The following is a 27,963-nucleotide window of genomic DNA, read 5'->3' on the forward strand; positions in this document are numbered from 1 at the left end:
TCAGCTGCCTGTGCGCACTGCCTGCTGGGAAGGAAAGGAGCCGGCTCTGCAGTGTGAGGAGGGAGCAGCCGGGGCCGGCAGCTCATCAGGGTCAGTGATGGCAGATGTTACTGATGCCTGACTGTGACCGGTCTGGGAGGAGCAGTGAGGAGAGAGGCACCTGTGAGTGCTGGAGAAATGGTGCAGACAAGCACAGGACAGGGCGGATGGTAAAGGGAACCTGTCACCCCCAAAATGGAGGGTGAGCTAAGCCCACCGGTATCAGGGGCTTATCTACAGCATTCTGTGGTAACATTGTACATTGTGGGGGCATGTGCTGTGTGTGGCTGGGGCTATAGGGCATCGTACGTTGTGGGGGCATTGTGCATTGTACTGTGTGTGGCTGGTGCTGGGGGGGCATTGTATGTTGTGGTGGCATGTACTGTGTGTGGCTGGTGTGGGGGCATTGTACTGTGGGGGGGGGGCATTGTACTGTGTGTGGCTGGTGCTGTGGGGACATTGTATGTTAGGGTGGCATGTACTGTGTGGGGGGGCATTGTACTGTGTGTGGCTGGTGCGGGGGGGGGGGCATTGTATGTTGTGGTGGCATTATACTGTGTGTGGCTGGTGCTGGGGGGGGCATTGTATGTTGTGGCATGTACTGTGTGTGGCTGGGGTGGGGGGGCATTGTACTGTGTGTGGCTGGTGCTGTGGGGACATTGTATGTTGTGGTGGCATGTACTGTGTGTGGCTGGTGTGGGGGCATTGTACTGTGGGGGGGGCATTGTACTGTGTGTGGCTGGTGCTGTGGGGACATTGTATGTTAGGGTGGCATGTACTGTGTGGGGGGGCATTGTACTGTGTGTGGCTGGTGCTGGGGGGGCATTGTATGTTGTGGTGGCATGTACTGTGTGTGGCTGGTGCGGGGGGGGGGGCATTGTATGTTGTGGTGGCATGTACTGTGTGTGGCTGGTGCTGTGGGGACATTGTATGTTGTGGTGGCATTATACTGTGTGTGGCTGGTGCTGGGGGGGCATTGTATGTTGTGGCATGTACTGTGTGTGGCTGGTGCTGGGGGGGCATTGTATGTTGTGGCATGTACTGTGTGTGGCTGGGGTGGTGGGGGCATTGTATGTTGTGGTGGCATGTACTGTGTGTGGCTGGGGTGGGGGGGCATTGTATGTTGTGGCATGTACTGTGTGTGGCTGGGGTGGGGGCATTGTACTGTGTGTGGCTGGTGCTGTGGGGACATTGTATGTTGTGGTGGCATGTACTGTGTGGGGGGGCATTGTACTGTGTGTGGCTGGTGCTGTGGGGACATTGTATGTTGTGGTGGCATGTACTGTGTGGGGGGGCATTGTACTGTGTGTGGCTGGTGCTGTGGGGACATTGTATGTTGTGGTGGCATTATACTGTGTGTGGCTGGTGCTGGGGGGGCATTGTATGTTGTGGCATGTACTGTGTGTGGCTGGTGCTGGGGGGGCATTGTATGTTGTGGCATGTACTGTGTGTGGCTGGTGCTGGGGGGGCATTGTATGTTGTGGCATGTACTGTGTGTGGCTGGGGTGGGGGGGGCATTGTATGTTGTGGTGGCATGTACTGTGTGTGGCTGGTGCTGGGGGGGCATTGTATGTTGTGGTGGCATGTACTGTGTGTGGCTGGGGTGGGGGGGCATTGTATGTTGTGGCATGTACTGTGTGTGGCTGGGGTGGGGGCATTGTACTGTGTGTGGCTGGTGCTGTGGGGACATTGTATGTTGTGGTGGCATGTACTGTGTGTGGCTGGTGTGGGGGCATTGTACTGTGTGTGGGGGCATTGTACTGTGTGTGGCTGGTGCTGTGGGGACATTGTATGTTAGGGTGGCATGTACTGTGTGGGGGGGCATTGTACTGTGTGTGGCTGGTGCTGTGGGGGCATTGTATGTTGTGGCATGTACTGTGTGTGGCTGGTGCTGGGGGGGCATTGTATGTTGTGGTGGCATGTACTGTGTGTGGCTGGTGCTGGGGGGGCATTGTATGTTGTGGCATGTACTGTGTGTGGCTGGTGCGGGGGGGCATTGTATGTTGTGGTGGCATGTACTGTGTGTGGCTGGGGTGGGGGCATTGTACTGTGTGGGGGGGCATTGTATGTTGGGGTGGCATGTACTGTTTGTGGCTGGTGTGGGGGCATTGTATGTTGGGGTGGCATGTACTGTGTGGGGGGGCATTGTACTGTGTGTGGCTGGTGCTGTGGGGACATTGTATGTTGTGGTGGCATGTACTGTGTGTGGCTGGTGTGGGGGCATTGTACTGTGTGTGGGGGCATTGTACTGTGTGTGGCTGGTGCTGTGGGGACATTGTATGTTAGGGTGGCATGTACTGTGTGGGGGGGCATTGTACTGTGTGTGGCTGGTGCTGTGGGGACATTGTATGTTGTGGTGGCATGTACTGTGTGTGGCGGCATTGTACTGTGTGTGGCTGGTGCTGTGGGGACATTGTATGTTAGGGTGGCATGTACTGTGTGGGGGGGCATTGTACTGTGTGTGGCTGGTGCTGTGGGGGCATTGTATGTTGTGGCATGTACTGTGTGTGGCTGGTGCTGGGGGGGCATTGTATGTTGTGGTGGCATGTACTGTGTGTGGCTGGTGCTGGGGGGGGCATTGTATGTTGTGGCATGTACTGTGTGTGGCTGGTGCGGGGGGGGCATTGTATGTTGTGGTGGCATGTACTGTGTGTGGCTGGGGTGGGGGCATTGTACTGTGTGGGGGGGGCATTGTATGTTGGGGTGGCATGTACTGTTTGTGGCTGGTGTGGGGGCATTGTATGTTGGGGTGGCATGTACTGTGTGTGGGGCATTGTACTGTGTAGGAGGGCTGTGGAGACTTCTTACAGTGTGTAACTATTTTTCAAGGTACAATGGCTGAATAATGGGAGCAAATGATTTATAGATTTTATGAAAAGTAGTGAATTTTATGGAACTGATTCTCTGCTACAAGTAAATAAGGCTACTTTCACACATCAGGTTTTTACCGTCAGGCACAATCCGTCGAATGTTGGAAAAAAACGGATCCTTTGCAGATTGTGAAAAACTGATGCGACGGATCTGACTAGTATATTCAGATAATTGGATTAAAAATAAATGGGAGCATGCTCAGTTTAAAAAAACGGAATCCGAAGCCGGAATCTGTAATTTCCCAATCCGGCACCTTCCGGCTCCCATAGGCTTCCTTTCTAGCTAAAGCCGGAAGCGCTGGATTTTTCACCGGAGACAAAAAAAAGTTGGTGTGTACGTTTTTTTCCAGACGCCAGAAACGACCTTTTTGCCGGATCCTGCAAAAAACGAACAAAACGTAAGGTCATCCGGCGCTAATACAACTCTATGGGAAAAAGCTGGATCCGACGGCATCTTTCGCCTGATCCAGTTTTTCAAAACTTGCCGGAACCAGCCTGATGGAAAAAACCTGATGTGTGAAAGTAGCCTAAGGACACAAATGACAATAATCCCTATCGTAACATGTAGCAGTGAGTCCGCGGAATTATTTCTGCTCAGGGACTGTTACTCCCTTCAGCCTACACCTGTTGCCGCAAATAACAGTGAGAGCAGGCGGCAGCTGGTGGGAGTATTCAGGCGTGGGTTCTCCTGTGTTTTTGATAACCAGCCGTGCAAATCTGACAGCTGCAGGCTGCATCCCTCAGCTGTCAGCAAGACCAGCTAACAAGAATAGAGGGGTCTCCATGCTGTTTTTTTTTTTTTTCCATAATTTAAAAAATGGCATGGGGTCCCCCATTTATGTTAACCAGACAAGCTAAATCTGACAGCTAAGGGCTGGTATACTCAGGCTGGTAGAGGCCATAGATATTGACCACTCTTCATCCTAAAAATAGCAGCCTGCAGCCAACCAAAAAAGGCACATCTATAAGATGTGACCATTCTGGTGCTTTACCCGGCTCGCTTGCCCTGTAGTGGTGGCATGTGGGGTTCATATTTGTGGGGTTGATGTCACCTTTGTATTGTCTGGTGACATCAAGCCCACGGGTTAGTAATGGAGAGGAGTCTATAAGACGTCTATCCATTACTAATCCTATAGTTATATTGTAAATGTTATGGTACCTGTCGGTTGTGTTCTTTTAAGATGACTGTCATTGGCGCTCTATGATTACAGTCGGTTACGCTGTTTTACACCTCTCCCCACCATGCTCTGTCTACTTCTCACAGCGTCACGGCAGCAGACAGGACTGGTGACCGATGGGAAAAGTCACATTCTGGTAAAACTGAACAATCAGCGCTGAGGGTAATTATTTATATTACAAAAAGTGACAAATATGTAAGATTTATAAATCAGGAAAAAATAAATTGCCCAAATACAAAAAATATACTTGTGTTGTAAAGTGACTCCTGAAACACTGGAGCTGCCGGCAGGTCACTTTTCTCCGTAGACCGACGGGAGCGACGCCGGAAAAGGATGGAGGCGGCGGCGGCAGGGGAATTTAATTTAAAGCACCACTCCAGCGGTGCAATAAAAAAATTGCTGGAGTGCTTTAAGTAATAGTGCATTGAAAGGACACTTCTAAAACAGAAACACAGTGAGTGCCCCCTAATTATAGAAGCACTCCCATCAAACTTTTTATTGCTTAAACCTGTGTAAATGTGTAAGTGTAAGTGCGGTAATAGACTCACTGATCGCCATCTTTCCCGTCTCCAACACAGCCCAGCCCCTTTTCTGGATCACTTGACTCTCTGTATCACGCTGGGGACTATGTATGAGCTAGAAGTCACTATTACAATGTAAGGGTGCAGTCAGACAGCCGTATAAATAGGAGCGAGATCGCAACACAATGCACGGACTGGCCGGCGGCTCTACCAACCCAATCATGACAGCTCCATGTATTTCTATGCAGCTGTCACGCTCTGGTCGGGAGAGCCGCCTGCCAGTCCAAACATTGTGTTCCCATCTTGCTCTGATTCACATGGCCGTCTGACTGAACCCCAAGTCTGCGGACCCTTGTTTTGATGCTCCACAGACTTACAATGTAAAAGCCAATTACGGCTCAAACATGGAGCCCAGTGTAATCCGGTAGGATGGGAGAGCCATCACATGACCCAGAAGAGCCGCGGAGCTGCGCTGGAAACGGGGGAAGATGGCGATCGGTGAGTGTTACCGTACTTACCCTACATTACATACACATTTATACAGGTTTAGGCAATAAAAAGTTTGGTGGGAGTGTTCCTCTAAGTCAGGGGTCCCCAACCTGTAGCTTGAGAGCCACATGTAGCTCGTGGACCCATGATGTGTTGGCTCACAGCTGTCTGCCAGCTTGGTGCATTAGTACCAGGTGTAGCAAACAGATATTAAGAGTAGATAATGAGATTATTTCCATGATAGGGTGTCGGATGATGGTATCATTGAGTTACAAAGCCAGGATGACTTCTTGTGCCAGCATACAGGCTGAATGCATACGACTGTGTGCATGATGCCTGGATATTTTCCAGAATGATAGCAAAGCTTGGACTGGCGTTCAACTCCAAACCTAGAAAAGTGCAATCTGCCATTGGTAGCGCTCGTCATCCTCCCCCCCGACAATTCGCCTTAACAGTTATCAGGGTCTATCACGTGACGGCCACTTACACATATAGGAAGACGTATCTGCCGTTTCCCGCTAGAGACAATAGTTTCACATCCTTCCTAAATGCAGCAGACCAGGCAGGTGCTCGGCAAAGAGTAAATTAACCCCTTTCTGGCACTACCAACTTTTTTTTTTTTTTTTTTGCAACTTGTTTTCTTGCAGGTCAAGTTCTAATTTTGAGCGACACCATTTATCTTCCCACATAATGTGCTGAAAAGCCGAAGAAAGATTCTAAGAGCAGTGACCTAGTGAAAAACCACAACTCCACTATTGTTTTATTTTTTCTTTTACAGCATTCAGTGTGCGGTAAAAGCGATCTGGCAACATGATTCTCCAGATGAGTATGAAAACCGTGATACCAAACGTATGTACCGTAGTTTAATATATATTTTATTGGTTAAAAAAATTCAGAACTTTGTAAAAAAAATAAATAAATAAATGTTTTGTATTGCCATTTTCTGAAAATGTTAACTTTTATTATTTTTCCATTGATGGAGCTGTGATGGGGCTTGTTTTATGCTTGACAAGATGTTATTTTTATTAATACCATTTTGTTGTACATACACTATTTTGCTTTTTTATTGCATTATTGGGGCAATTGAAAAACAGCAATTCTTGCAATTTTTTTTTTCAAAGCGTTTAACATAAATGTTAAATTATTTTGTTTCAATGCATTGGACATTTGCGGACATGATATTAAATGTTTTTTTAATTTCCCCTTTTTTTGTATTGTGAAAAAAGGTTTGGTTTTTTTTTTAAATATTTTTTTAAACTTTTTTTTTTATCAGTCACATCCTCCCCCCAGGGGACCTGATGCTTCCACTTTACACTGAAATGCAATCCATAGTGAATTTAACAATCTCTCATGAAGCCCAGGCACAGGAGCACAAAGATTTCAACAATGGGGGTCTTCAGTAGGCTCTCAGCTGCTACAGCAATAAGTCGAGGCCCAACAATCGCGTCACGGTAGAGGCGATGGGTGCTCGAATTGGTGCGTCACTTAAATACTGCTGCTTATGATTGACCACTACATATGAGGGGGTTAAACAGCAGCGGTTTCAGCTATTAGAAGCGGGTGATGGCTATGCAATACAACCAACCAAAATCTGCAGTGTGTGGAGCAGGCTCAGCTCTTGAGCCCGCTCCATACACCCGCACCCGACATTCATCGTACATTTGAAACGAACGTTGGGAAGAAACCACTTGTTTCACGTCCTGGAGATCTGGGGTTGGGCGATCATTGCGTATTGGTAATCGCAGGTCTTCCATTTAGCATGTATGTTTTGTTCATCTTATTAAATGGACTTCCTTTGGCACTGAAGAGATTAACTATTCTTTGTATGCTGGTTAGAGACCTACAGCTCCATCTGAAAGCTGCTTCTGACCTGCTCATTTCCTCTCTCTATAAAACCTGGCCAGGCCTTCTCATACTCGCCAGTGAAAATTTACTTCCTGGCTTGTTGGAGTTGGTGTACTGAAGTTGGAGTTCGTAGTTGCTGCTGGAGATTACTGTCTGCTGTTTTTGGGTGTATGCTTTTTCCATTATCCTAGTCCCATTTGGTTTGTATCTTCCTGTCCTTTCCTATATTCCCCTCTACCTTTAGTGGGTGTTTTTGTATGCAAGTTACTTTTTTTTTTTTTTTTTTTATCCCTGTTTGTCTTACGTGTTTATACACTTAACATATCTGTCCTAGGCCCCCTTGGGAAGGGGAAGTGACAGCATAGGGTATTACAGGAGAACAGTAAGGTTGGTGGCCTAAACCTCCTCACCTTTAGAGGTGCCTTTGGGAGCAGAGCTAGTTAGGGCCCGAGCTCTAGTGATGGTGCAGGACCCCTTTCCTTAATCACGTACAGTCACAGCATGACTTGTCAATCTATGCACAGTTTTTATTAAGTGAACTTCATATTAAGACTTCTGTGAGGGTCTATATGTGTTCTGTATATCAATAATTATAGGCCTGTAGTTTTGTTTTTTTTAAAGTTTGGTCCAAACCTGAAACGCGTCAATTAAAACTATTTGAACTTCTCTAAGAGCGGAGAACAACTCCCCTTCAACAACAGCACGGTCAGTACTCTGCGCCTATACATCTATCATTTATTGTAATAATTATTAACTATTGAATACTCCCAAAACGTCTTAATTTTGATGACCATGGATCTAGAAGAGAAACTGAACGAGGCAACCCTTTCATCCTGCCAGTTGCCACCGATGCCTGAGCTGCCCGCCATTGTTCCTTCGTTGGACACTTCTTCTCTTGGCCGGATTACCAGGGTCTTGTGGATATAATTCATGTATTTGATGAACGTATTGAAGGAAGGAAATGTGAACACTTCTTCAATTCCAAATAAATTGTGAGAAAGGAATGTTTCTGGCTAATGTCTTATCCATTACATACACACCTTATCTCAATGTGGTCCTAAAACAAACTCATTTTTGGGGGTTGTCCAGCCTTACGATGTTGAATAGGGGGTCGGACACCCAACAACTCCACCGATCAGCAGCTTTCAACCCTGTAAATAATGATCGGAGCCAAGAACTGCAGCTCAGCTCCTATGACCAATAAGACTAAAATGTCTAAAAATGGATCACTTAATTTCACCCAATGATAATTTACATTGGACGATTGTATGAACCGACCAATGATACATCATCATCATCATCAGGAATAAAGTTTTTCCATAGTTAGGTGAAAGATCTTTCTTTGAAAATATGTCCCCAGAAACATTTCATCCTTCACCGGGGGTCATATTTGACCAGTTTAAATGACTGTTACAATCAATATAGACTACGGCGGCAAAACAGTGGTTCTGGCCGAGCAGTTGTAGTCCATGTGTGTAGAGGCCTGTGACCTCTGTGACCGCTGGTGTGTACAGCGACGTAGCAGGAGAGAACACACCAGGGTTAGCTTGCATCCAGTCTGTGCAGTCAAACTCAATTTTTTTTTGTTGTTGTTGACATTAGTTGGAAAAAAACAAAAATGTCAGAACTGAGACACAATGTACAATAGGTTTCTGTTAGGGGGAATTCCTGCATTGCAGGAATTTCTGCAACTGAGTGACAGTCTGCAGCATGCCCATGGTTTTCTGCATCCCCCATTCAGATTAATAGGACAATCACATTTCTGCTGCAAATCTGCCACATGAAGACACAAAAGGAAAAGTTATGGAAAAGAAATAGTTTCAAAACTCTGTTTATTAAATACAACTCTAATCTAAATCTAATTATTAAATGCAACAATGTAACAGCTCTTGATTGAGTCAACCGTATACTTAAAGGTTCGTCCCCTATAATGTACGGCCACCATCGTTTGGGTCTTTATGACAGCATACTGGAATTCTGTAAAAAAGTCCCCAATCCAGTCTGCAGATTCCAAAAAATAGCTTTTATTATACTCGCCTATGGGGCGGTCTGGTTTGATGGGCGTCTCTGGTCTTGATCCGCGATGGATGACACTGTGTGGATTGCGTAGGACAGGGAAGAGGCCGGCAATCACAAGGACAGAGGAGGCGGCCATCGGAACGGATCGCTCCTCTTGAGACTATAATAAAAGCTATTTTTTAGGATCTACAGATTGGATCGGGAGTTTTTTTTTTTTTTGTTTTTTTTTAAATCATTCCTGTATGCTGCAAAAAGGACCCTAATAGTGGTGGCCGTACATTATATGGGGAAAACCTGGTGACAGGTTAAACAATACATATCTAATCTACGGTTTCCTGTCTTCACATCATCATTTATGATTGAGAAACCCCAAGTATAGACACAGCCAGAGACACACTCCTGTAAAGGAGGGGATATAACAAACACTCAGTAATTGTCCTCCTGTGTGCCCACACAATGGGTTTCAGATCAGCAGGTGTTTATGTAAATGTTTGCAGAGATGTCTTTAACCACTAAAAAATCCGCCCTTCTTTTGTAACATTTTGCAGGTTTTACCATCACTGAGGAAGTGGTGAAGGTCAGAGGTTGAGAAAGAGTAATGTGGGTATGAAAATCTGTGCTCCTGGACCTCGTCACATAAAGATGCATCGGTTATGGAAAGCTAGCCGGGACCTCGTCACATAAACATGCATAGGTTATGGAAAACTAGCCGGGACCTCGTCACATAAACATGCATAGGTTATGGAAAGCTAGCCGGGACCTCGTCACATAAACATGCATAGGTTATGGAAAGCTAGCCGGGACCTCGTCACATAAACATGCATAGGTTATGGAAAGCTAGCCGGGACCTCGTCACATAAACATGCATAGGTTATGGAAAGCCAGCCGGGACCTCGTCACATAAACATGCATAGGTTATGGAAAGCTAGCCGGGACCTCGTCACATAAACATGCATAGGTTATGGAAAGCTAGCCGGGACCTCGTCACATAAAGATGCATAGGTTATGGAAAGCTAGCCGGGACCTCGTCACATAAAGATGCATAGGTTATGGAAAGCTAGCCGGGACCTTGTCACATAAACATGCATAGGTTATGGAAAGCTAGCCGGGACCTCGTCACATAAACATGCATAGGTTATGGAAAGCTAGCCGGGACCTCGTCACATAAACATGCATAGGTTATGGAAAGCTAGCCGGGACCTCGTCACATAAACATGCATAGGTTATGGAAAGCTAGCCGGGACCTCGTCACATAAACATGTATAGGTTATGGAAAGCTAGCCGGGACCTCGTCACATAAACATGCATACGTTATGGAAAGCTAGCCGGGACCTCGTCACATAAAGATGCATAGGTTATGGAAAGCTAGCCGGGACCTCGTCACATAAACATGCATAGGTTATGGAAAGTTAGCCGGGACCTCGTCACATAAACATGCATAGGTTATGGAAAGCTAGCCGGGACCTCGTCACATAAACATGCATAGGTTATGGAAAGCTAGCCGGGACCTCGTCACATAAACATGCATAGGTTATGGAAAGCTAGCCGGGACCTCGTCACATAAACATGCATAGGTTATGGAAAGCTAGCCGGGACCTCGTCACATAAACATGCATAGGTTATGGAAAGCTAGCCGGGACCTCGTCACATAAACATGCATAGGTTATGGAAAGCTAGCCGGGACCTCGTCACATAAACATGCATAGGTTATGGAAAGCTAGCCGGGACCTCGTCACATAAACATGCATAGGTTATGGAAAGCTAGCCGGGACCTTGTCACATAAACATGCATAGGTTATGGAAAGCTAGCCGGGACCTCGTCACATAAACATGCATAGGTTATGGAAAGCTAGCCGGGACCTCGTCACATAAACATGCATAGGTTATGGAAAGCTAGCCGGGACCTCGTCACATAAACATGCATAGGTTATGGAAAGCTAGCCGGGACCTCGTCACATAAACATGCATAGGTTATGGAAAGCTAGCCGGGACCTCGTCACATAAACATGCATAGGTTATGGAAAGCTAGCCGTGGTCCTGCTGACTGGCAGCAAATCGTATTTATGGCAGCACCGTGGAAGAGCAGTTACTACACATAAAAACACAAACACTGAGCTTGGGGTAAGTTGGTATACATGCAGCACATAACATTGGCCATAAAGCGCACAAAACCCAGAAGAATACAAGAAACAAAATGAGCAAAAAACTCAGCTGCAAATAAACGATTAACTAGTTAAATGCCACTGACAGCGGCATTTAATTGGAACTTCCGGCAATTACGCACACCGGTGACCCCCGTCACATGATCGCGGGTCACCGGTGTGTCAGCATGACAACCCGAGGTCTCCTGGACACCTCTATGGTTGTCACTGCCGGATTGCTGTGAGCGCCACCCTGTGGTCGGTGCTCATAATTCTACTACATAGAGGCAATCTGAGCACGCCTCTTATGTAGCAGAGACGATAGAGTTGTGCCAGCTTCTAGTCTCCCATGAAGATTATTGAAGCATGGCAAAAGTAAATAAAAAAAAATGTTTAAAAATATAAAAAAAAGATATAAAAGTTCAAATCACCCCCCTTTCGCCCCATTAAAAATAAAATCAAACCTACACATATTTGGTTCAGAATCGCCCCCAACCTATCAATAAACAAAAAAGGATTTAAAAGGCGTAGTGAGAAAAAATCAAAACGCCAGAATTACGTTTTTTTGGTCGCCGTGACATTGCATTAAAATGCAATAATGGGCGATCAAAAGAACGTATCTGCACCAAAATGGTATCATTAAAAATGTCAGCTTGGAGTGCAAAAAACAAGCCCGATCCCGAAAAATGGAAACTGGTGCATTTTTTTTTTCTTTAGCAAAGTTTGGAAAATTTTTTCACCACTTAGATAAAAAATAACCTAGACATGTTTGGTGTCTATGATCTCGTAATGACCTGGAGAATCATAATGGCAGGTCAGTTTTAGCATTTAGTGAACCTAGTAAAAAAAAGCCCCCCAAAAAACAAGTGTGGGATTGCACTTTTTTTGCAATTTCACGACATGGTAAAACCAATGGTGTTGTTCAAAAGTACAACTTGTCCTGCAAAAAACAAGCCCTGACATGGCCATATTGACGGAAACATTAAAAAGTTATGGCTCCGGGAAGGAGTGGAGCGGAAAACGCAAAACCAAAAAAAGCTGGGTTCATGAAGGGGTAAAAAACCTTAGGCTATGTGCACACCAAGCGGATTTAGTGCGGATCCGCAGCGGATTTTTCCGCGCAGAAACGCTGCAGATCCGCACTGTGATTTACAGTACAATGTAAATCAATGTGAAAAAAAAAGCTGTGCAAAATCCCAGGGGTCCCGTTTCCAACGCTGGCACCGTGCCTCCCTCACACCATCACACATTAAACTGTATTGACAACCTGTATGATGAAAAGAGAGCATTAGGTGACGCTCTCTCAATCATTCTTCCTCAGCCTCTTACATCTCAGTTCAGAGGGTGCGATGACTTCACTTCATGGAGCAGAGGTGAGTATTGTATATATTTTTTTAATCAGTAAGTACACTGTGGTGGCTATAATACTGTATGGGCTGGAGGACTATGGGCTGGTACATTGTACTATATGGAGGACTAATGGGTGCATTATACAATACGGTAAACTATGGGGAGTACATTATACTATATGGAGGACTATGGGGAGTGCATCATACTATATAGAGGACTATGGGGTGCATTATACTATATGGAGGACTATGGGGAGTGCATCATACTATATAGAGGACTATGGGGTGCATTATACTATATGGAGGACTATGGGGGATCATCAAACTATATGGCGCACTATGTGGGATGCATTATACTATGCGGAGGACTATGTGGTGTTCTTGGAGTTCTGCTCATCCTTCTTCTTCCAAACACAGCCTCAGACCGAGGAAGATTGACAGTCATCTTGCGTTTCTTCCATTTTCTAATAATTTTGCCAACAGTTGTTGACTTCTCACCAAGCTGCTTGCTTATTGTTGTGTAGACCATCCCAGCCTTGTGCAGGTATTCAATTTTGTCCCTGGTGTCCTTAGACAGCTGTTTGGCCTTGGCCATGGTGGAGAGGTTGAAGTGTGATTGACTGAGTGTGTGGACAGGTGTCTTATTATATAGGTAACACGTTTAATAAGGTGCAATTATTACAGGTAATGAGTACAGAGTATGAGGCTTCTTAAGGAAAATCTAACAGGTCTGTGAGAGCCAGAATTCCTGTGCTGGTTGGTCGGTGATCAAATACTTATTTCATGCAATAACATGTAAATTAATTTCTTAACAATCATACAATGTGATTTTCTGGATTTTATTTTTAGATTCTGTCTCTCACAGGTGAAGTGTACCTACGATAAAAATTACAGACCTCTCCATTCTTTATAGGTGGGAAAACTTGTAAAATCAGCAGTGTATCAAATCCTTATTTTCCCCACTGTATATGGAGGACTATGGAGTGTGCATTTTACTATATGGAAGGCTATGTGGCGCCCATTATATTATATGGAAGGCTATTGTGGGGGCTATTATAATATTTGGAGGACTTTGTGGGGGGCATTATAATATTTGAAGGGCTATGTTGTAGCCTTTCTACTTTATGGAGTGCTATATGGGGGTCACTATACTGTATGCAAGCAATTATACAGTGCAAAGGTTTGTGTAGGGTCCATGATACTGTCTGAAGGGCTGTGTGAGGGCTATTATACCGTTTGGAGGGCTAGTGCCGGCCATTGTACAGTGTGGGGCCATTATACTGTAATGGAGGACTGTGTGGGGGTCATAGTTGGCACACTGTAATATTTTGGGGGCACCATTCTTTTATGGGGGAGTTGAGGTGGGGTACAGTGGGTACATCATGCTGTACATGTGGAGGAATTCTCTATGGGGGTATCACACAGTGTTTGTAGGACACTTGTTGGCATAATTTAGTTTATAATTACTTTGGAAAGGCTGTAAAGATGTGAAATATGCTCTTCAGTGACCCAGGCGAATATTAATTAACTAATTTTTTTTGGGAGGGAGGGCAATTAGAACTTCTACTATGGGTCCCCATGATTATTATGTACGTCCTTGCTTCATGGCTTGGGTTTCCATCACCGAGCAGCTGCATGCAGCCTTACATCACCAAGCACAATGCCAAGTGTCAGATGGAGTGATGTAAAGCCGCCGCCACCACTGGAATCTGGGAACTGTAAAGTTTGGTGGAGCAAGAATATTACTATTGTGATATTTATCTATTTTTTTTTTTTTTATAGTTTGAGTCTTCAGCTTATATGACTTTTTAAACGTCACATTTTTTTTGCACATAGCCAATCCATGTAATACGGGGTCCAACACTGACTACAAAATAGCTGCTGGTCAATCATACATTATAATTTTACCCAATTTTTCCCAGCGCTCCGCTATAAAGCCGCAGACATTCAGTATATCACACAATTGTGATTAACGAGCCCTGTCCATATACAGGTCTTGTTCCCAGGTGCAGAACTGCTTATTTTTTGCTGCATCAAAATACACAAAAGCAAATCATCTTTGATCAATAGGATTTTGCACTTTTTTATGCATTTTGCCCTTTTTTATGCATTTGGGGCATGCTTTTTATACATTTTTCAGCACAGAAACGCTGGGACTTTGTACTTAAGAAAATGTTGGGGGGGGGGGGTTTAATGCAATTTTTCAGGTTTTCCATGGAATATTCGAACTGTTAAAAGCAGAAGATTTTCTGCACAAACCAAAAAAAGCAGCAAAGAAAAAACCCACATGGTTTACGCTACGCGGGAACCTAACTTATTGGAAGGCCTGGGGATTTTTGCATTTAGTTCTTAGTATTTTGTAAAACTCCTGTTTTAGCTTCTTGGAAGCCACTTCCCATTCTGTAGGATTAGTGGTTCTGTCGCTGCAAAATCAGGCAAATATTCTTCAGTGATGCTTTGTTGAAGACTTTGCTTAGTCAAAAGTTGTTGGTTTTTTTCTTCTCAGAATAGAAAACTTTTCATGACTTTATTCCTTTTTGTCTGCACCATCATTTTCCATTTTAGTCAGGGGATCACAATGCTTGCAGTTAATTGTGTTATAATGTCTGGTGCTCTTTGCTGATCAGACACTTAAAAAATCAAATATATTCCATTAGAAAAACATACAGTGGCATGTCAAAAGTTTTGGCACCCCTGGTCAAAATTACTGTTATTGTGAACAGTTTATTAAGATGAAGATGAAATGATCTCTAAAGGGCCTAAAGTTAAAGATGACACATTTCCTTTGTATTTTAGGCAAAAAAAAAAAACATGTATTGTCATTGTTTACATTTTAAAAATTACAAAAAAGGAATATGGGCCGATGCAAAAGTTTGGACACCGTTGGAGATTTGTGTGCTCGGATAACTTTTTGCAAGGCTTCAGACCTTAATGAGCCGGTTAGGGTGATGGCTTGTTCACCATCATTGTTAGTAAAGGCCACGTGATGCAGATTTCCCAGCTTTATAAAAACTCATTCTCCTCTAGCCTTGTTCCAAAAAACAGCAGCCATGGGTTCTTCTAAGATGCTGCCTAGCACTCTAAAAATGAAAATGGCACAGGCCCACAAAACAGGAGAAGGCTATAAGAAGATAGTAAAGTGTTTTCTAGTTACCCTTACTTCAGTTCAAAATCTAATTAAGACATGGCAGTTAACAGGAACAGTGGAGGTCAAGATAAAGTCTGAAAGACCAAGCAACATTTCAGTGAGAGCTGCTCATAGGATTTCTTGACTGCAATAGACCTTCAGAAAGATTTAGCAGACTCTGTAATTGTGGTACATTGTTCTACTGTTCAGAGACCCCTGCACAAATATGACCTTCATGGAAGAGTCATCAGAAGAAAACCTCTCCTGTGTCCTAACCATAAAATTCAACTTCAGAAGTATGCAAAAGAACATCTAAACAAGCCTGAGGCATTTTGGAAACAAGTCCTGTGGACAGATGAGGTTAAAAGACATTGATCAAAGGTATGTGTGGAGAAAATGGGGGACAGAATTTCAGGAAAAGAACATCTCACCAACCATTAATCATGGGGGTGGATCAATCATGCTTTGGGGTTGTGTTGCAGCCAATGGCACTGGGAACATTTCACGGGTAAAAGGAAAATTGGATTCAAAGAAATTTCAACAAATTCTTGATGCAAACATAACACCATCTGTAAAAAAAAAACAGCTGAAGGTGAAAAGAGCATGGATTCTACACATGGATAATGATCCTAAACACACGTAAAAAAAAAGGCACAAGCTGATGGTTTTACAATGGCCCTCACAGTCCCCTGATGTGAACATCATTGAAAATATGTGTCTAGACCTCAAAATAGCAGAGGATGGAAGACAACCCAGGAATCTCACAGAACTGGAAGGTTGCAGGGAAGAAGAGATGAAAATCCCTCAAGCAACAATTGAGACACTTGTCTGCGATTACAAGCTGTGATACTTTCAAAAGGGGATGCTACTAGGTACAACCATGCAGAGTGTCCAAACTTTTGCATCAACCCATTTTCCATTTTGTAATTTTTAAAATGTAGAAGATGAATGAATATATATATATATATATATATATATATATATATACCCCTAAAATACAAAGGAAATGTGTCATTTGTAACTTTAGCCCTCTCTTAGAGATTATGTAATCTTCACTTTGCTTAACAGTTCACAATAACAGTAATTTTGACCAAGGGTGCCCAAACTTTTACAGGCAACCGTGTTTATCAGAAACAATCTTATTTCAATTGAAGACTTCCGGTCCACAAGCAATATGATAGGAGAACCCTGATTTTTACTGATACTTTTCCATTATTCGCCCAGAAAACTACTTGATCATGTATATTTTTGAATGTCGATGTTTGAAAATGGATGTAAAAAAATGAAAACATGGGTGAAGATACAGATGAAAATCGGATGAAAAGTGTCCAAGTTTTCTGGCTGATTTTTCGTGCGCTCGCTTACCCTGAACCCTCCCATTAGCAGTATTGTCTTATTCCCCGAGGGCCCCCATAGTCCGGTGCTTCGGCGTCGTTCTACCCATCCCACCTAGTTGTGAGTAGTTTGATCCTATGGAAAATGCAGAGATCCGTGATGTGCCTCGCTTGTGCGGGGACGGGGCTCGGATGTTCTCACTGCTTTCCCCTTATTGTATAAATTCCCTGTGGTTGCTCATTTCTTGAAAACCACTTCCCATTTTGGTTTCAGGAATTGGTGTGGTTGTACCACTTGTTGTTTCCTCTTTTTCCTGCTTCTCTGAGATATGACCTCTGGTATTGGGTATTTCCTAAATTTTTAAATAGATTGAATGGAGGTAAATGGCTCTTAGCATGAAAACAACACATCAGCAGAACAAAGGACACATTGAGGGCAAGTGTGAGGAGGACAAAGAGCGTCTACACACCAGCTGATGATCAGGGATTCTTTCTGCTTCTAATACAATCATATCACTTTATTTTCAGCACCTGACATTTATGTGACATGTCCGTTGTACTGAATACTCGCATTCCCCATTAAATAACACAATTAGCGCATCTTTTCTCGGAACGTTGCCTCGTTCCGCTCCTCTATTATTCCTCTTCGTTCATTTCTCTTTGTCAGGGGGGTGCGTTGATCCTGTCTGATGCTCATCAGGGGATACGCCCCATTTACAATAATAATAATAAGACCAAGTGGTCAATGTATTCATACTTTTATAGGAGCGTCATAAAAGAATTGGAAAAAGGATTAGTTTTAAGAAAACAAAGCTCCATGATTCAAATGTTTTAGATGCATATCCCAGGTAATAAAGAGAATACCGTAGTCTTTGCTTTCCTCCGCCGTGTATAAACTCCTGTCTACTCTAATATAGAAAACCCAAAAAATTATATGGACAAGGGTCTATCAAAGCAGAAAACCAAGGGAAGTGTCCAATATCATCACATGTCACTATAGGCCAGATTGATTTCTATTGGGATTGGGCCATCTACATATAGACTATCATCATATAGCATGGTGATAAGGATGGAGAGGTAACAATACCTGTTTAAGAGATCTACAACAATACCGCTGGTCAGGCAAGTAAAATAGGATAGATTTACATCCCCCTCACCCCGACGCATGTTTCGCCATCAGCTTCTTCTGGGGGCATGACTGTTATATACTGTAAGTGATGCTCTCCTGCAATTTCTGGGATTGGATATGACTCCAATCCTGGCAGTTTAACTCCTGAGATTTTATGACATCCCATCACCTTCTCAACTGCCCACTTTTTTCTAACTTTTTACCTCCTTAGGAGCACTGTAGGTTTAAAGGTGTTGTCCGGGCCTTAGGCTACAAGTCTGCAGTCTTTCTATGTGTCTACAGATTTGTGAATCCTCACAGCGTGTGCACTGCACACTGTTAGGATTCTCCAGTACCCGGAGCGGCCGGTCATGTGACTACAAGTATGCAATTTTCATACTCCCAGCCACATTCAGACTAGACGTGTCCGACCTTCCTTAAGTTAGGCAATATACGTCTAGTCGGCACATGACCACATGTATGCCAATGGAATACTTGCAGTCATTCACCAGACACTCCAGGAACCGGAGAATCCTCAGCGCGTAGTTGGCACGCTGTGAAAAATTCACAAATCTGCAGTCACATAAAATGACTGCAGACTTGTAGCCTGAGGCCGGACAACCCTTCCCAGCTAAGCCTCGTTCCTTTGTGCAGCACAGCGCAAAAAGTGTCTAAAATGCATAATGTGTGCGCTACGTGTAAGAACGATTTATGGTCAAATTTGAATAGTAAATCTGTTTTTAAAGAGGAAAACATTGTTTTTATGGCATTGAAAAATAAACTTTTTCAAATGAGCAAAGGATGTTTTGTTTAATTCACTGATAAAACAATGGTGGAGGCGGAACAGGATCATTGTAGTTTACTTTGCACAATCTGAGTCCACTATGCAGGACTCCAGCTGACAGATGTAGTTTGTATATTTTAGATGCAAAACACTGATAGGAAGCTTAAGGTACCGTTACACTAAACGACTTACTAACGATCACAACCAGCGATACGACCTGGCCGTGATCGTTGGTAAGTCGTTGTGTGGTCGCTGGGGAGCTGTCACACAGACAGCTCTCCAGCGACCAACGATCCGGGGAACGACTTCGGCATCGTTGAAACTGTCTTCAACAATGCCGAAGTCCCCGGGTAACCAGGGTAAATATCGGGTTACTAAGCGCAGGGCCGCGCTTAGTAACCCGATATTTACCCTGGTTACCATTGTAAAAGTAAAAAAAAAAAAAACACTACATACTCACATTCCAATGTCTGTCACGTCCCCCGCCGTCAGCTTCCCGCACCGACTGTGTCAGTGCCGGCCGTAAAGCAGAGCACAGCGGTGACGTCACCGCTGTGCTCTGCTTTACGGCCGGCACTGACAGTGCAGGGAAGCTGACGGCGGGGGACGTGACAGACATCGGAATGTGAGTATGTAGTGTTTTTTTTTTTAACTTTTACAATGGTAACCAGGGTAAATATCGGGTTACTAAGCACGGCCCTGCGCTTAGTAACCAGATATTTACCATGGTTACCAGTGAACACATCGCTGGATCGGCATCACACACGCCGATCCAGCGATGACAGCGGGTGATCAGCGATCAAAAAAAGGTCCTGATCATTCCCAGCGACCAACGATCTCCCAGCAGGGGCCTGATCATTGGTCGCTGTCACACATAACGAGATCGTTAGCGGGATAGTTGCTACGTCACAAAAAGCGTGACGTTGCAACGATATCGTTAACGATCTCGTTATGTGTGAAGGTACCTTTAGAAGTAATGTCCGGAAGTACTAATGCCCCACTATAAGGCTGGATGCTGGAGATATTCTGCCAATAGGTGATGAGACCATGGTGGTCTGAATGTAGCTAAACTCTTGACAACTGGCATAGAGTTTATTTTCTAGCGCTCAAATAGCCCAGAGGCACCCCACATTTATTAAGAAGTGTGTGCCTCTTGAAGTAAATGGGAGCTATACCTGAAAAAGCCCACTGCACAGTATAGCACCATGCTGCCGACTGTATATACTGGGGTGGGGCAGAATCTGCTGATCGGTGGGGGTGGAACGTTTCAGATCTGCACCGATCAGATATTAGTGACCTATCGGAAAGAACAGAGATGAGTGAATCAATGAGCTGCAAATTGAATTTGTGTCAAATTTTAGGAAATCGGCAAATTTCAAACAATTAAGCGTTCAATCTTTGTTCATAGTCATAAAGCGTAGAGAACATTGCAAGTTATAGTTGGATCGCCCCAGACACAGGGCCACAGGGTACTTGGTACCGGTCCTTTCTGTCTCAGTTCTAGGGTTGTCACGGTGGCTGGACCCGGTCCGTGACCCTGCTAAGGGGCGTCCAATAAAGGATGATGGTGCGTAGTGCAAGGAATAACGAGAACACGGGTCAGTTTCTTTCCCTTTTACTGAAGGTTTCAGGATCCTCAATCCAGGGCACTTTTAACAGGGCTGTCTGAGACCGGCCGGTCCGAAGGCACATCCAGAGTTCCCTTCGCAGGTGAAAATCAGTGTCTACCCACTAGCGCCTGTGTGTTGTAGTGCTTCCCTGCTGAGCATTCAGGATAGTCCTCACAACTTCTGTTCTCGTTCTTTCTAGATCTTTCTCTTCTCCGTCCCCCAGGTATGTTATGGCTAGGACGCACCTTTATGACAGGTAGGCCTGGAGTTTTTCTGGAACCCTAGTGTCGCCCCTCTCCCACGATTGCCTCCTATGTCCTACTTAGGTGTTGTATGGTAGACAGCCAACCTGTAATTAACTGTCCTGCCGCTGTTTGAAGTAATGCGTGGAGACTGTTACTACTTCGGTGCTCCGGCCACCGGCTATGCGCCTCAGTAAGATGTTGCCGTTCTCGGGGCACGACTCCTACTGGATCTCCTTTATGCTGATCTCGTCTCTCACTGTTCCACAATATCCTTCCTTTCTTGTCTCTTTCTTAGGATACCGCCGCAAGGTAGTGCAGGCGCGGTTCCGTATCAATCTGTCCTTTCGCTAGGTACCTGCCAGATTTCCCAGTTCTGACAGGTCCTCCCTGGAGCTCTCCCAGGCTTCGTTCTGCCTAACTTCCTGTCCGACCCCTAGTTTTACCAGTGTGAGAAGTGGCCCAATAAATGAGCCTTTTGCTCCCCCTAGTGGCCGGAGTGTGAAGTGTAGTGTGTGCTTGGTGATACCTGGTCAGTAGAACTCCTTTAGTGCCATCAGACGTACCATCACTCCCCTTAGTGGCAGAGCGACATTACTGCAACGACCAGATCTCTGGGGCGCTGCATAGGCATACCAACAGTGCAACTTTTCGATTTCCTTAGCTCCGTCAACTTACAGGAAGTGGACACCTATAGAATTATAGTATGAGTCCTGATAGAGTATTTTCATGATTTCACTCAATCTGTATCTGTTAAACTTATTAAATAAAAGAACAAACTAGTAGTCGTAGCGTGGCTGTAAATAAGCCTCTCGGCCAAGTCACTCCTGCAAACCTTAGTATAAATCAGAAAAAAAACTATAACAGCTTAACAACCATATTTACATATGGAGAACCAGAAGAGATTATGCACAGCATTCCAGGAAACATGATAAAGAAGAGTAGAGAGAATAGAACAAGAAAAACCAAGAGAGAGAGAGAGAGAAAGCAGGGGAAAAAAAGGAGGGACTAAGATAGGAGTGGATAGACGCTTCAATAGGATAAAAAAGGAGGGACCTAGGGACTAAGATAGGAGTGGATAGACGCTTAAATAGGATAAAAAGGGGGGGAGCAGGATAATTTTTATGAAGTAGATCTATGTGAGATGAGCAAAATCAAAATGGAGCGGATTTAAGTCCAGCACGGGCAAACTCTATTTAGATACAGTTTGATCTAGGGGAGCCCCCAAATGCTTCGTTAAATCTCGGGGGAATCAAGAAACAGGACCCATTGACTCGAGGTACGAAGGAATCCATCCCTGGCACCAGTCATCTCGGCAGTAAGGTCTTCCATCTTGTAAATCCGACCCATTTCTTCAAACAATTTATGATTTGAAGTGGCAAAAAAATGCCCACCATAATTTTACACATAGCCAAAGATTGCATCAACCAAAAAAGGCTGACATGACCTCTGGCGTGGCCGTGCGGGTGTCCTCATAATGCCTTGTAGATATCACATCACATGCTATAGTATAGCCAGTCAGGAGGGACTAACCATAACCTTCATAAAAGCCAAGGCAGGGAATGCAGCAACCAGTTATAGCGTGAATCCAAATTGTGAGAGGACATCAAAGTTCACAACTTTGCAATAGAAATAGGGAGAGAAAACCCTAAAATATTGGACAAATACTAAAGACAGTGTGTGCTGTACAACTGCAGCAAAGAGGCGAGTAGCGGTTGGATTAAGTCCTAGGAGACCTCATAGCGAAGGCTTCGCAGTATTTTTTTAATTTTAAAAACTAGTGAATTCAACTTTTTAAAGATTCGCTGTTCTCTAATCATCAATGTATAAGTCTTATATAAGTCATCAATGTATAACTCCTACTGACCCTGAGAATGGAGGGGTCTCAGCGCTCTGTTCCCTTTACAGTTCCTCCTTTGATCATGGACGTTCCCAGCCATTCTCTTTGATGTGTTTTATATCTTTCAGGGCCAGGATGTATTTTAATTTGTTATTGTTATTTCTCTGTTATTCTACCTGGGAAACTTATGGGGAAAAAAATTACAACCCTTCCTCTTTTGAATACGATGTGTCACTCTGCACACTGACACTGTAGGCCCTTACTGCACGGTGTCGGAGTGTATTGTAGCACACCTCTTTGGCAAGGGGAACGAAGAAACCCAGCTGTCAATACATTTCGAGGAGGAATAGCTGGGGTATGAATTCATAATGAAAAGTTTTCGGAAAAGATGTTCCAGGGTTGATATCTCATGGGGAACGCTATTATTTACTGAAGCGAATACATCAGAAGAATGAACTGACCTTAAATACTAGGACTAAGTTTGGCCGAGTTGCGGAACCTAAAAGCGTTTCCACTCAAAATATTACGAGCATGAACAAATAATCATACTTTCCTGAACTATCTACAGGAAACTTCACAACCAGGCAGCGGCTGCCGAGTGGCACTTGTGTCCGAGAGATAACACTTAGCTTGTGTGAAGCAGTCGACACATTGGGAGTCAGAGACACAAAGGGGGAACACTGGCAAGAATTTGATAACCTTCTGGTTTGTACGTGCAGTTATTTTTCCTATATTCTATATTTACCAGAATTTAAAACTCAGTTTGTTGGGACATTTAAGCTTATTATCAGAGTCAACTGGGAAATCCCCCAAAATGTCAGAAATCCCCCCAAAATGACCAATTTTTAGCGTATTTTTGATAAATCATTGCTCTTTGGCAGTCAGGTTTGTTTGACTCTCTGGGCAAAATTAAGACTTTTGGCAAATATACATAACCTTAGACCTCCGATAAATTTTTTTGTTCATAATCTACACCTAACTAATAATAATAAGTAACATGATACCTTCCTTACTTTGTTGGTTGTTTACAAAACAAACTTATCTTTAATTTCATGGGGTTTTTTTTTATTTTATTTTTGTATTTTTCACTTGAGTACTTTATTCAACTTCATGCCGCACTAGAGGACTTTTTATTTTAGATGCAGTATATATAGCCTGTTCACATAACATACTCATCTGAAGCCAATTTCACAAATTAGTTTTTTTTTTTCTTATATGTTAAAAGCAATCTGTTTGTATGCATTTTTTGGTTCGTGTGTCAGTTTTCATTACCCTTGTTGAATCCATTTTTCATATCTACTGTATTTTTCGGACTATAAGACGCACCGGACCATAAGACGCACCCTAAATTTTCAGAAGGAAAATAGGGGAAAAAATAATGTGTCAAATGGGGGTCCGTCTTACAGTCCGAATGTCGCTTACCAGTGAAGGGATCGGCACAGGTGAAGAAGTGGTCACAGGGGTCGTTCGGTGGTCCAGGCTGGTGCGGTGACCTCTGGGAAATCTCATCCCAGGCTGGTGCGGTGCTCTGTGCTGGGGCAGGGGTGGTGGCTCTGTGCTCCGGGGCAGGGGTGGTGGCTCTGTGCTCCGGGGCAGGGGCTGTGCTATAGGTATAGATACAGTGGGGAAAATAAGTATTTGTATGAATTTGATTGAATTAATTTGCATTTTATTGCATGAAATAAGTAACTCCTTTTAACTCTTTGCGTTCCACTACAGTTTTCACTTCTATATACTGATGCCATATACTGTCCAAAAATACTGCAGCATGTGACTTCTGGGTATATTGATATGTGGCACATTTTTTTTGTTATGGTACCAGAATGGGGTTTAGGGAAATCCACGTACGAGCTGCAGAAATAGCCCCGTGCATACCATATGTATAGAACTTATTTTCAATCTCAAGAATTTTTTGCAACAAATCTGCAGTTTGTGAATTTACCTTTAAAGCAGCCTGAACATACCTCCCATTATAAGGTAGAATAATATACAATTATTTGCTTTAAAGGAGTCACTGGGCATGTGTTACCTCCGGAACTGGATACATTAGGGTGGACATTCTTAGAGAACAATAAACGAGCAGCAGGGGGCGCCATAACAAGTATACATAATAGGCACAGGCATTTTTAAATATATTTCTAAAAGAAAGATGACTTTTTCTTGATAAAAAAAAGAATGGTCAGCATTTTTTTTCATTACATCAGCCACTTAGGTTACGTGAACTTAATCCTGACATATCATTGCAATTAATGAATATTTTCTCATTATCGGTCAGTTCACCATGACATCACATGAATGATTCCAACCACATAAGTGTATATCAAGTTACAAATATATATATATACGGTCTTTAGAGACTTGGAATAAATGGCAATCCAATCTTGTGATCTGCTCGTATTACAACAGGCATTAAAATTCATCAAGCTGTAAATCTATAACGTCACCCAAAATCAACTCTTAATGGGGCGATGTAAATCCCTTGTGACCCTGATTTATCTGAGCGCAAAGTGGAAAGTTTTTGCTCTTATTTTTTTTCACGCTGCTCTCCTGAATATTCCAGTTTTTCTTGCTTTTTTTCATAGTTACAAACTTTTTATTTAGTGTTGATGTTCATGGTCTTTTGTAAGCGGACAGCGCTCACAGAATAATAATGCATAGCAATCTAAAGACATGCCCCCGAGGATCCTGTTTGCCACACCCTCTTATAAAGACCATAAAAAATAGCACTAAAAAGGTGTATTTCTCGAATGGCGGATTTAAAACAACAGCAACTAAAAAGAAATCATCAGGGAAGCAGTGGAAATAAAATACAAGCAAAAACTTGGCGCTTTTTGCCCTAGTAATAGGTCCTCTTTAACAATTTATATTTATTGATATGTGTATTACAGGAAATAATTTTTTTTGTGCTGAATAATTGCAATACTACAGCAGGGCAGTGATATGTAATGGAAACATGTACAGGCTTTAGTAAAACACTTAGGACTCCATTCATGATTTTCTCTTTGGCATTAATGAGCAGGTGCGCTGGAATCAGGTCATGTCCCGGCATTTGGTGCGGGCTCCATCACTCATTCATTGCACTCGGCAGTCTTAATATACTTATAGTAAACTAGATGGTGGCCCGATTCTATCGTATCGGGTATTCTAGAATATGTAGGTAGTATATAGCACAGGCTACGTACTATATTGCACAGTGACATAGTATATAACACAACCGACGTAGTATATAACATAGCTACTGTCACGGGGCTACCGCGACAGAGAGGTTCCAGAGAACCGCAGCGCTCTGGGCCTCGTTCACACACAGTGAACAGAAGCTCTTCACCTGTATTCTGACCTGGCTGCTTTGTGCCAGCAGTGCAGGAGTTAACCCTTGTTGCTGAGTTGCTGAGAGCTGGGTCTCTCTCAGCTGAAGGGGATTTTGTAATCTGATCCTCTATATAGACCCAGTCCTGACTTCAGCTATTGTCAGTGATCAATTCTACTGCTTGGCTTGGAGGTTGAAGGAGCGTAGTGTTGGTGTTGGAGGTTTATTTACAGAGATTGGTGTCTGCTGTTTTGGTTGCATGTTAAACCTGTTTTCCTTCCTAGTTTATTCCTTCTCTTCCCTTCTCTGTGTTTTCTCTGTGGTTGTGTGAGCATTTGGTGAGTTTGAGACTTTTAGTTACCTTGTCTGTATACCCTGTTATTTGTTGTATTATTACACTGGTGCAGTCCACCTCCTTTGGGGGGAGAGGGGGCCACTTATAGGGCCTGCACAGGAGACAGGGATATGCTGGCGGCTCGGGACTCGTAACCATCATAGGTACCCCCGAGATAAGGGAAAGCTAGGGCCCCATTAAAGTGGTAGGGACAGGTGCGGGTCCCGGTACGCCGTCCTGCCCCTTTATTGCCGCTTACGGCATGACAGCTACGTAGTATATAAGAGAGCTACATAGTATGTAACACAGCGTATGTAGCATAAAGCAGAGGTAAGTAGTATATAACACAACCACGTAGTATATAACATAGCCACGTAGTGTATTGCACAAGTATGTATTCTATTGGTCAGCCACGTAGTATATAGCAGAGCCACGTAGTACATAACATAGCCACGTAGTATATTGCACAGGCACATAGTGTATTGCACAGCTATGTAGTATATAACACAGAGCACGTAGTATATTGCACAACCACGTTGTATATTGCACAGTCATGTTATATATTGCCCAGCTACATAGCATATAACAGAGCCCACGCAGTATGTAACACAGCCCACTTGGTATATATATATGTGGGCACTATATGCGTGGTTAAAAAGAGACTTAAAATAAAAAATAAACATATTCACCCTCCCAAGGCCCCTTAAAGTCCTGGCGCCTGTGTGCGGTGCACGCGGCAGCTTCCAGTCCCAGGGTTGGATGAGCGCAGGACCTGTAATGACGTTGCGGTCACATGACCGTGACGTCACGGCAGGTCCTTTTCCCATAGCATCCTTGCCACCGGAACCTGCCGCTTGCACTGCCGAGGACAACGCAACGTCGAAGGGTGAGCATAACCCTTTTTTTATTATTATTTGTAACATTAGTACAATTTGTAACATTAGATCGTTTTACTATTGATGCTGCATATGCAGCATCAATAGTAAAAAGTTGGTCACACAGGGTTAATAGCTGTATTAACGGAGTGCATTACACCGCGGTCCGTTCACACTGGTATTAACACTGTGTGAGCGCTCAGCGCTGACTGCAGGGCAGTAAAGCAGCGGCCATTTCCCTGCCAGACTATGGCCATCGCTGATTGGTCGTGGCAATGGTCGTGGGCATTTTGCCACGACCAATCAGCGACTTGGATTTCCATGACAGACAGAGGCCGCGACCAATGAATATCCGGGACAGACAGACAGACGGAAGTGACCCTTAGACAATTATATAGTAGATCAATGTTTACTATTAATTTTCTGCTTCTTTTACAGCCCCACCACCACCACATCCCATATCTGTAAAGTCCAAGTTCGGGGTTCGGACGCAAGTTCACATCATCTCCGGCCCCGAACTCGAACTTTACAGAAAAACTCAGGCGAACCCGCCGACCCCGATCATCGGGGAGTTCGCCCATCACTTATCAGGACTGAATCCCTGCTATGTGTAGCTCAAGTGTTCAGACGATTGCAGCTTTGAGGCTATGTGCACACGTTGCGGATTAGGCTTAGGAATTTCTGGTGCGGATTCTGCCTCTCCTGGCAGAAAACGCACCTGCGGTTCCGCAGTGTTTTTTGTGCGGTCCCGCAGTGTTTTTGCTGCGGTTTTCTTGCGGACTTACTGCGTTTTTTACCCCTGCGGTTTTCTATAATGGAATGGGTACAAAAACGCTGCAGATTCACAAAAAAGAAGTGACATGCTACTTCTTTTAAACCGCAGCGTTTCCGCAGCGGATTTTCCGCAAAGTGTGCACAGCATTTTTTGTTTTCTCATTGATTTACATTGTA

At 43.9% G+C, this 27,963-nt stretch overlaps 1 protein-coding gene across 6 annotated transcripts in view; it reads left to right on the top strand.

Annotated features, from left to right (window-relative positions):
• The first annotated feature begins 21 nt into the window (after positions 1 to 21).
• The window catches only part of LOC138648861 (inositol-trisphosphate 3-kinase B-like), a 227,394-nt gene continuing 199,452 nt past the window's right edge, over positions 22 to 27,963 (top strand). For 3 of the 6 annotated variants that reach the window (XM_069738817.1, XM_069738820.1, XM_069738821.1), the window contains exons 1-2: positions 25 to 90; positions 5,876 to 5,946. The gene's annotated coding sequence lies outside the window, so the exon portion shown is untranslated. Of the gene's footprint in view, positions 91 to 4,173; positions 4,250 to 5,875; positions 5,947 to 27,963 lie in introns of all 6 variants that reach the window. The other 3 variants (XM_069738818.1, XM_069738816.1, XM_069738819.1) reach the window with 3 other exon arrangements.

Source organism: Ranitomeya imitator, chromosome 9, assembly GCF_032444005.1.
Source record: "Ranitomeya imitator isolate aRanImi1 chromosome 9, aRanImi1.pri, whole genome shotgun sequence".
NCBI lineage: Eukaryota > Metazoa > Chordata > Amphibia > Anura > Dendrobatidae > Ranitomeya > Ranitomeya imitator.